The sequence below is a fragment of the Hordeum vulgare genome, chromosome 5H (assembly GCF_904849725.1).
Source record: "Hordeum vulgare subsp. vulgare chromosome 5H, MorexV3_pseudomolecules_assembly, whole genome shotgun sequence".
NCBI lineage: Eukaryota > Viridiplantae > Streptophyta > Magnoliopsida > Poales > Poaceae > Hordeum > Hordeum vulgare.
This window is the reverse complement of record NC_058522.1, coordinates 344,411,089-344,423,133: the sequence shown is the minus strand read 5'-3', so window position 1 is coordinate 344,423,133 and position 12,045 is coordinate 344,411,089.

Sequence of the window (12,045 nt, the reverse complement as noted above, 5' to 3'; positions counted from 1 at the left end):
ATCCGAATTAGTGTCAAAACTTGCATCAACGTAACCCTTTACGACAAACTCTTTTATCACCTCCATAATCGAGAAAATTCCTTAGTCCACTAGTTACTAAGGATAACTTTTAACCGTTGTCCAGTAATCCATTCCTGGATCACTTTTGTACCCCATGACATATTCATGGCAAGACACACATGAGGTGTGGTATGATGCGTCTCCAACGTATCTACTTTTCCAAACTCTTTTGCCCTTGTCTTGGACTCTAATTTGCATAAATTGAATGAAACTAACCCGGACTGATGTTGTTTTCAGCAGAACTGCCATGGTGTTGTTTTTGTGCAGAAATAAAAGTTCTTGGAATGACCTGGAAACTTACGAGGATTTTTTCTGGAATATATAAAAAATATCGGAGAAAGAATCAACTAAAGATACGCTGCTAGTGGGCCACGAGCCGTGCAGGCGCCCCCCCTAGGGTGCGCCTAGCAGGCTCGTGGGGCCCATGTGGCTCCCCCGACTTCATCTCCAACTCCATATAACCTTCTCGCCCAGAAAAAAAATGGTAGAGAAGAGTTCATCGCGTTTCACAATATGGAGCCGCCGCCACCGCCTGTTGTCCCTCGGGAGGGTAGATCTGGAGTCCGTTTTGGGCTTCAGAGAGGGTAAATCGGCACCGTCGTCATCATCAACCATCCTCCATCGCCAATTCCATGATGCTCTCCATCGTTCATGAGTAATCTTATTGTAGGCTTGCTGGACGGTGATGGGTTGGATGAGATCTATCATGTAATCGAGTTAGTTTTGATGGGGTTTGATCCCTAGTATCCACTATGTTCTAAGATTGATGTTGCTACTACTTTGCTATGCTTAATGCTTGTCACTAGGGCCCGAGTGCCATGATTTCAGATCTGAACCTATTATGTTTTCATCAATATATGTGTGTTCTTGATCCTATCTTGCAAGTTGTAGTCACCTACTATGTGTTATGACCCGGCAACCCCGGAGTGACAATAACCGGAACCACTCGCGGAGATGACCATAGTATGAGGATCCCATGTATTCACTATGTGCTAATGCTTTGTTCCAGTTCTCTATTAAAAGGAGACCTTAATATCCCTTAGTTTCCATTAGGACCCCGCTGCCACGGGAGGGTAGGACAAGAGATGTCATGCAAGTTCTTTTCCATAAGCACGTATGACTAAACACGGAATACATGCCTACATTACATTGACGAACTGGAGCTAGTTACATATCACCCTATGTTATAACTGTTACATGATGAATGCCATCCGACATAATTATCCATCACCGATCCAATGCCTACGAGCTTTTCCTATACTAGTCCTTGCTAAGTTACTTTACCGCTACTGCTGTCACACTTGCTATACAAATTACTACTGCTACTGTTATCGCCGCTACCGTTACTATCATACTACTTTGCTACTAAAACTTTGCTGCAAATACTAAGTCTTTTAGGTGTGGTTGAATTGACAACTCAACTGCTAATACTCGAGAGTATTCTTTGGCTCCCCTTGTGTCGAATCAATAAATTTGGGTTGAATACTCTACCCTCGAAAACTGTTGCGATACCCTATACTTGTGGGTTATCAAGACCTTTTTCTGGCGCCGTTTCTGGGGAGCATAGCTCTATTCTCTGAGTCACTTGGGATTTATATCTGTTGATCACTATGAGGAATCCGAGAGATCCAAAAACTAAAGTCTTGCCCTCAACTACGAGGACAGGTAAGGAACTGCCATCTAGCTCTGCACTTGATTCACCTTCTGGTATGAGTAAATTTGCGAAACCACCACCTACTAGTAATTCTGATATGTCGCCTATGCTTGATGATGCTACTTCTGCTATCCATGATGCTTATGATGATGCTTTGCTTGATAATGATATGCCACTGGGTGAATTTCTTGATGCACAAATTGCTAGAGTTACTGTTGAATTTGATGATACTTCTCAAACTGATGAAATTATTGAAGTTGAACCTCGTGTGACACCTGTTAGACCTAGCTCTCCTAGATATGAATTGCCTAATATACCTAAGGGTTATGTTATGGAGGGAGAGGTAGCTGAAGACTTTCTTGCTTGTAAGGATAGCTATGATCTTGAGAATTTATTACGCAAGTGGAAAGAAAAATCTCTCAATGCTAGAATGAAATATGATCCTAAGTTTGCTACTTCAGCCATCTTTGTTACTGATAAGGATTATGAATTCTCTGTCGATCCTGAGTTAATCACTTTGGTTGAATCTGATCCTTTACATGGTTATGAATCTGAAACTGTTGTAGCACATCTTACTAAACTGAATGATATAGCCACCCTATTCACTAATGAGGAAAAAAATTGTTATTACTATATCCTTAAGTTGTTTCCTTTCTCACTAAAGGGTGATGCTAAAACTTGGTTTACTTCTCTTGCTCCTGGTTGTGTGCGTAGTCCCCAGGATATGATATACTACTCTGAGAAATATTTTCCTGCCCATAAGAAACAAGCTGCCTTGCAGGATATATATAACTTTGTGCAAATTGAAGAAGAGAGTATCCCACAAGCTTGGGGGAGGCTTGTCCAGTTACTTAATGCTTTGCCTGATCACCCTCTTAAGAAAAATGAAATACTTGATATCTTTTATAGTGGACTGACCGATGCTTCTAGGGAGCACCTAGATAGTTGTGCTGGTTGTGTTTTGAGGGAACGAACTATGGAACAAGATGAAATTCTATTGAATAATATCTTGAGCAATGATAATGCTTGGACTATTCCCGAACCACCTCCGAAGCCAACTTCGAAGAAAAGAGGTATTCTATTCCTCAGTCCTGAAGATATGCAAGAAGCCAAGAAATCTATGCAGGAGGAAGGTATTAAATTTGAAGATGTTAAGAATCTACCACCTATTGAAGAAATACATGGTCTTGATAACCCGACACATGTAGTAGAGGTAAATTATGTTCGTAGATTCAATGAGAATGATATTCCTTATGGTAAACCTGCTAGCTTATGCTTAGATGAATTTGATAACTTTGTTGCCAAACAACAAAGTTTTAATGATTATGTTAGCAGACAACTAAAACAAAATGCTCGTATGATTAATCATATAAGTGCTTGTGTGGATAGAAATGTTAATGATCTTAAGCTTATTGGTAAACATTCTTCTATGATCACTACTCAAGTGGAACAAGTACTTAAGGCTCAAAATGACTTGCTTAATGAATTGAATGATAATTCTGTCAGAGTTGTTACTAGAGGTGGTAGAATGACTCATGAACCTTTGTATCCTGAGGGCCATCCTAAGAGAATTGAACAAGATTCTCAAGGAGTTAGTACTGAAGCACATAGTCATCCTCGTAATAGGAAGAAAAAGAAGATGATAGGAACTTGCATGCTAGTAAACATGTTGCTGTTACACCTGAGAATCCAAATGATGTTTCTTTTTCTGATGCCAAAACATAATCTGGTGATGAACATGAGCCTAGTGATAATATTGATAATGGTGTTCATGTTGATGCTCAACCTAGTAATGATAATGATGTGGAGATTGAACCTGTTGTTGATCTTGATAACCTACAACCTAAGAACAAGAGATGTGATAAGAATGATTTTATTGCTAGGAAACATGGTAAAGAAAGAGAACCATGGGTTCAGAAACCCATGCCCTTTCTTCCCAAACCATCCAAGAAAAAAGATGATGAGGATTTTGAGCGCTTTGTTGAAATGATTATACCTATCTTTTTGCAAATGCGTTTGACTGATATGCTTAAAATGTCTCCTTAGGCTAAGTACATGAAAGATATTGTGACTAATAAAATAAAGATACCTGATGTTGAGATTTCCACCATGCTTGCTAATTACACTTTTAAGGGTGGGACTCCTAAGAAACTAGGTGATCCCAGAGTGCCCACTATACCTTGCTCCATTAAAGGAAATTATGTTAGAACCGCTTTATGTGATCTTGGAGCCGGTGTTAGTGTTATGCCTCTCTCTTTATATCGTAGACTTGAATTGGATAAGTTGACACCTACTGAAATCTCTCTTCAGATGGCTAATAAATCAACTACTTTACCTATCGGTATTTGTGAAGATGTGCATGTCGTGGTTGTGAACGTTACTATCTTAACGGACTTTGTTATTCTTGATATTCCCGAGGATGATGCCATGGTGGTCATCCTTGGAAGACCCTTTTTAAACACTGCAGGGGCTGTTATTGATTGCAATAAAGGCAATGTCACTTTCCATGTTAATTGTAATGAGCACACGGTGCACTTTCCGAAGAAACAATATCGAGTTCATTGCATTAATGCTATGGAAAAATCTTCATCAATTATTATTGGAAGCTTTGAATTCCCTATACCTACTGTCAAGATGAAATATGATATACTTGTTATTGGGGATATGCACAACCCCGTTGAGGTAACCTAGTGATTACTTGAAAATTCTCCGGTTTTATGTGATTCAAAAAAAAGTTTGTCAAGGAAACTTGATCAACCTCATTGACGGATTTATTTTGATGACCATGAGATGGATGAATCTAGAAGTCACAACCTTTTGTTCCCAACTTTTACTTTCTGTTATTTAGTAGATAAATATAGCATTATTTTCCAGTTTTCTGCATTATCCGTTCAATAAAAAATGACCTGGAAATAAAAGTTCTCCAAATGCCGTGGAATTCAAGTATGATTTTTTCTGGAATATTTAAGAATTTCTGAGATAGATAACTAGTTAGGGGGATGCACCGGTGGGCCACGAGCCCAGGAGGTGCACCCACCCCCGTGAGCGCGCCTCGCAGGCTCGTGGGTCCCCGTGGCCCCCCTCCATTTATTCCAGCACCCATCTTCTTCGTCTACCTCCAGAAAAAATCATTCCACAACTCAAACCCGTGTTCTTGCTCATTTTGCTGCATTTTTCGATCTCCTTGGGCAAAGCCCCAATCACTAAACTGTTTCGGGGAATTGTTCCTTGGTATGTGACCCCTCCATTGGTCCAATTAGTTTTTATTCTAGTGCTTTATTCATAGCATATTATTGTTGCCTTGGTGACCCTGTTCTTGAGCTTTGCATGTTAATTTTAGTTGGTCCCAAGTAGTTTTGATGCATGATATGGCCTCTAGGCACTTGTATGAGTAGTTGTTATGAGTTTTGTTAAACTTTGTTCACTTTTATTTTGAGTCACTAAAAATTTCAGAATTATTTCAGAAAAAGGAAGATGTCTAGGAAGAAATATGATGGTGGTTCCTCAAGCAAAAGGGGTCCCCGTCTCGCGATTCGGGAGCCCGATCCTTATCAGCCGAGGAACGCACCGGTGCAACCATGTGAATGGCCTTCCGATGAATTCATGGTTGATGCAGGTTTCAAGGACGAGTTTGATACATTTATTCGCAATGCTGGGCTCGTAGAATTCATCTCCAATAAATGTGAACAGTATACTACACTCACTGCCTCTTTTGTTCGTAGATTCAAATTTTCAGTTGGCCGTGACACATCCATACTATTTGATCTTTATGACAAATCGTATACTATGGATTTAGAGGATTTTAATAGATTATGCAGGATACCTGATCGGGGTAGTCCCAATGACCCTCCTAAGTCTTCGGTTAGAGATTTTATTTCTAGTATAACTATTGGAGAAACTAGAGATATTACGCAGGCTACCATGGGGAGCATTCATTTTCCTGCCTTACATTATTTTGCCCTCTTCATAGGTAGATGCATTAACGGCAAGCATGACCATAGCCACCTCTGCGCACCTGACCTTAGTATTCTTAAGAGCGCATTAATGGGTGATAGAAGTTTCAACATGGGAGCTATAATTGCTAGGAGGCTAAATAATAATGCTAATGAAGGGGATTTATTCGGTGGGATCTATGCCACTTGCATAGCAAATTCTCTTGGAATCCCATCCGCACAGGAGATCCCCCGCTCCACACAGCTTTCCTTGATCGCGCCGCTATGATACGTTATTAGTTCCTTGAGAGGGATAATGAATCCCTCCTATACCGGTTAATATTTAACCGACAGCGTGTTTTCCATATTACTTTCCTGCTCCTGCCTTCTTTGACTTTCAGGAAAAACGGAGATATTACATAACCAGAGGAGAGGAGTATGAGAGGGAGGTGAAGGCTGCTCGCCTCCGTGAGGCAACTATTCAGGCAGTACCTTCCGCGTCCCAGTACAACCCCCGTTATGATTTTGGATATCGCCCAGACCAGCCGTGGAACTAGACCAACTTAGGCCAAAAGCCTAAGCTTGGGGGAGTATGTGTCTCTCACCGACTTTATATTCATGCTCACACATTCACTTTGATAGTCGGTGTTCACACTCTTCCATTGTATCATCCATGCTAGTTTATTTCTTTTTCTTGCATTCTTCTCGTGTGTTTGTTTAAAAATGAGAAAACCAAAAAAAATAGTTCTAAGTTTACTTTCCAGCATGCTTAGTGGTAATTAAAAAGAAAACCCAAAAAGATTTCCCGTTTTTCTTTTGCTTGTTGGGAGCTTTCCCGTGTAAATAGTTTTCTTTTTCTTTGGGTCGAGGTAGAAGACCATGATTAAAATGATTAGTGGCTCTCATATGCATTATTGTTTATCCGTCAAAGAGCCATATTACTTTGTCTTCTCCTCTGAATTTGCTTGCAGATTCCAGCTTAGTCCAATGCACGAACACTCTTATTATTATTCACATCATTCGGTCGTGCAAGCGAAAGGCAATAATAACGATATATGATGAAGTGACTGAGCCTGGAAAAGCTGGTATGAACTCGGCCTATTTTGTTTTTGTAAATGTGACTAACTCATCGTTCCTAATTCAGCATTGTTATGAGAGAAACATGTTTGCAATGACAACTTATAGATCATAGTTTCTGATGCCATGCTTAGTTAGCTAGGAGCTTATAATGGTTTGTCTTGAATGCCAACATGAATTTCAAGATTATTATGATGTAGTATGATAGGATGGTATCCTCCTTTGAATGATTCAAGTGGCTTCACTTGGCACATGTTCATGCATGTAGTTGAAACAAAATCAACATAGCCTCTACGATATTCATGCTTATGGTGATTTATATCCTACTCATGATTGCACTCAACATTGGTTAATTTCAATGCATATTGATGACTGTTGTCGCTCTCTAGTTGGTCGCTTCCCAGTCGTTTGCTAGCCTTCACTTGTACTAAGCAGGAATACTCCTTGTGCATCCACGTCCATAAACCCAAAGTTGTTCCATATGAGTCCACCATACCTACCTATATGCGGTATCTACTTGTCGTTCCAAGTAAATTTGCATGTGCCACTCTCTAAATCTTCAAATAATAATCTATTTTGTATGCCCGAACCGCTCATGTGGTGACAAGGGGCGGTCAGTATCTTCCATGCTAGGCGTGTTATCCTCGATACGTGTTTATTCACTATCACTCACGAGAAAGGGGCCGATAATCGGAATGCCCAATTCCATGCTCAAATCAAATCAAAAATATAATTGCAAACAAAACTCCCCCTGGATTGTTGTTGGTATGGACGGCACCCGAGGATTTGGTTAGTCGTGGAGTGTGATTGATCGGTGGTGGGGGAGTCAAAACTTTACTATTCTGTTTGGGAACCGCCTATAATATGTGTAGCATGGAAGATGGTGAAAACTCTTGGTCATCGCGTTGACAATGAAAGCATGCCACCCAAAATTATTTATCTCTGTTTTAAAAAGCTTGAGCTCTGGCACCTCTGCAAATCAATGCTTCCCTCTGCGAAGGGCCTATCTATTTATGTTTCTGTTGAGTCATCCTCTTCTTATTAAAAAGCACTAGTTAGAGAGCACCTCCGTCATTTATATGCTTTGCTATTAATTGATATTGAGTATGACTATGAATGGATCTTCTTTGCCATGAATTACAATTTCTAGTCGGCCTTTGGTCTTTGAAGGTGATGTGCATTTTTGTTTTGCAGTCTCAAAAAGGGCTAGCGAGATACCATTTATTCATATTGTATCATGATTATTTTGATTGAAGTGTTGACGTTTGAAAGTTATTATTATTGCTCACTAGTTAATTACGCCATTGACATGAGTATACCATGAGGCCTAAATGTCATTGCTTATGTGGTTAGCTTATGATCTTGCTGAAAATCTGAATATGAGTTAGACATAATTACAACAACAAGATCAAACAGAGTTCATATTTTTTTTTGTTTTATCTCTTTCAGTTTATCAACTGAATTGCTTGAGGACAAGCAAGGCTTTAAGCTCGAGGAAGTTGATACGTCACCAACGTATCTACTTTTCCAAACTCTTTTGCCCTTGTCTTGGACTCTAACTTGCATGATTTGAATGAAACTAACCCAGATTGACGCTGTTTTCAGCAGAACTGCCATGTTGTTGTTTTTGTGCAGAAATAAAAGTTCTTCGAATGACCTGGAAACTTAAGAGGATTTTTAATGGAATATATAAAAAATATCAGAGAAAGAATCAACTGAAGATACGCTGCCAGTGGGCCACGAGCCGTGCAGGCGCCCCCTAGGGCATATTTCCAACAGTCTCCCACTTGTACTAGAGTCAATAATCTAGTTCACATCACTATGTGATTGTAATGAATCTAACACCCATACAATTCTAGGGCTTGATCATGTATTGCTTGTGAGAGAGGTTTTTAGTCAACGGGTCTGAACCTTTCAGATCCGTGTGTGCTTTACAAATCTCTATGTCATCCTATAGATGTCGCTACCACGCGTCATTTGGAACTATTCCAAATGACTGCTCCACTATACGAATCCGGTTTACTACTCAGAGTCATCCGAATTAGTGTCAAAGCTTGCATCGACGTAACCCTTCACGACGAACTCTTTTATCACCTCCATAATCGAGAAAATTCCTTAGTCCACTAGTTACTAGGGATAACTTTTAACCGTTGTCCAGTAATCCATTCATGGATCACTTTTGTACCCCATGACAGATTCATGGCAAGGCACACATGAGGTGTGGTATGATACGTCTCCAACGTATCTACTTCTCGAAACTCTTTTGCCCTTGTCTTGGACTCTAATTTGCATAATTTGAATGAAACTAACCCGATGTGATGCTGTTTTCAGCAGAACTGCCATGGTGTTGTTTTTGTGCAGAAATAAAAGTTCTTGGAATGACCTGGAAACTTAGGAGGATTCTTTATGGAATATATAAAAAATATCATAGAAAGAATCGACTCAAGATACGTTGCCAGTGGGCCACGAGCCCTGCAGGCGCGCCCCCCTAGGGCACGCCTAGCAGGCTCGTGGGGCCCACGTGGCTCCCCCCACTTCATCTCCAACTCCATATAACCTCTCTCGCCCAGAAAAAATAGGAGAGAAGAGTTCATCGCGTTTCACGATACGGAGCCGCCGCCACCGCCTGTTCTTCCTCGGGAGGGCAGATATGGAGTCCGTTCTGGGCTCCGGAGAGGGGAAATCGACGCCGTCGTCATCATCAACCATCCTCCATCGCCAATTCCATGATGCTCTCCATCGTTCGTGAGTAATCTTATCGTAGGCTTGCTGGACGGTGATGGGTTGGATGAGATCTATCATGTAATCGAGTTAGTTTTGATGGGGTTTGATCCCTAGTATCCACTATGTTCTAAGATTGATGTTGCTACTACTTTGCTATGCTTAATGCTTGTCACTAGGGCCCGAGTGCCATGATTTCAGATCTGAACCTATTATGTTTTCATCAATATATGTGTGTTCTTGATCCTATCTTGCAAGTTGTAGTCACCTACTATGTGTTATGACCCAACAACCCCGGAGTGACAATAGCCGGAACCACTCCCGGAGATGACCATAGTATGAGGATCCCATGTATTCACTATGTGCTAATGCTTTGTTCTGGTTCTCTATTAAAAGGAGACCTTAATATCCCTTAGTTTCCATTAGGACCCCGCTGCCACGGGAGGATAGGACAAAAGATGTCATGCAAGTTCTTTTCCATAAGCACATATGACTAAATACGGAATACATGCCTACATTACATTGACGAACTAGAGCTAGTTACATATCACCCTATGTTATAACTGTTACATGATGAATGTCATGCGACATAATTATCCATCACCGATTCAATGCCTACGAGCTTTTCCTATACTGGTCCTTGCTAAGTTACTTTACCGCTACTGCTGTCACACTTGCTATACAAATTACTACTGCTACTGTTACCGCCACTACCGTTACTATCATACTACTTTGCTACTAAAACTTTGCTGCCGGGATGCTTGCTCCAGTCCATAGAAGGGTCGCTGGAGCTTGCATACTTGTTAGCATCCTTAGGATCGACAAAACCTTTTGGTTGTATCACATACAACCTTTCCTCGGGGAAACCGTCAAGGAAAACAATGTTTTGACAATATATCTGCAAGATTTCATAAATAATGCAACAATTGCTAACATAATTCCAACAGACATTTTAGCATCACTACGAGTGAGAAAGTCTCATCATAGTCAACTCTTTGAACTTGTTGGAAACATCTTTGCGGCATGTCGAGCTTTCTTAATGGTGACTTTTCACCATCATCATGTGTCTTCCTTTTAAAAATCCATCTGTACCTAAAAGCCTTACGACCATCAAGTAGTTCTTCCAAAAGCCTACACTTTGTTTTCATACATGGATCCTCTCTTGAATTTCATGTCCTCCAGCCATTAGTCGGAATTCCGGCCCACCATCGCTTCTCCATAGCTCGTAGGTTCATTGTTGTCCAACAACATGACCTCCAAGACAGGGTTACTGTACCACTCTGGAGCAGTATGTGACCTTGTCGACCTATGAGGGTGTAGTAACTTGATCCGAAGCTTCATGATCATTATCATCAGCTTCCACTTCAATTGGTGTAGGCGCCACAGTAACAACTTCCTCTGCCCTGCTACACACTGGTTGAAGTGACGGTTCAATAACCTCGTCAAGTTCCACCATCCTCCCACTCAGTTATTTTGAGAGAAACTTTTTTCTCAAGAATAGGCCCATTTCTAGAAACAAACACTTTGATTCCGGATCTGAGATAGGAGGTATACCCAACTGTTCTAGGTGTCCTATGAAGATGCATTTATCCGCTTTGGGTTCGAGCTTATCACGCTGAAACTTTTCCACATAAGCGTCGAAGCCCCAAACTTTTAAGAAATGACAGCTTAGGTTTCTCCAAACCATAGTTCACACGGTGTCATCTCAACGGAATTACGTGGTGCCCTATTTAAGTGAATGCGGTTGTATCTAATGCCTATCCCAAAAACGATATTGGTAATTTGATAAGAGACATCATAGTATGCACCATATCCAATAGGGCGCGACTATGACGTTCGGACACACCATCATACTATGTTGTTCCAGGTGGCATGAGTTGTGAAACAATTTCCACATTGTCTTAAACGTGTACCAAACTCGCAACTCAGATATTCATCTCTACGATCCTATCATAGACATTTCATCCTCTTGTCACGACGATCTTCAACTTCACTCTGAAATTACTTGAACCTTTCAATAATTCAGACTGGTGTTTCATCAAGTAAATATACCAGTATCTACTCAAATCATTTGTGAAGTAAGAACATAACGATATCCACTGCGTGCCTCGGCACTCATTGGAATGCATACATCAAAATGAATCACTTCCAATAAGTCACTATCTTGTTCCATCTCACTGAAAACGAGGCCTTCAGTCATCTTGCCCATGTGACATGATTTGCATGTCTGAAGTGATTCGAAATCAAGTGAGTCCAAACAATCCATCTGCATGGAGTTTCTTCATGCGTTTACACCAATAAGCATGGTTCGCATGTCTCAAACGTTTCAAAAACAAGTGAGTCCAAAGATCCATCAGTATGGAGCTTCTTCATGCGTTTTACACCAATATGACTCAAGCGGCAGTGCCACAAGTAAGTGGTACTATCATTATTACTTTGTATCTTTTGGCATCAAATATTATTAACATGTGTAATACTACGATCAAGATTCAATAAACCATTCATATTAGGTGCATGACCATTGAAGATATTGTTCAAGTAAACAGAATAACCATTATTCTCTTTAAATGAATAACCGTATTGCAATAAACACAACCCAAT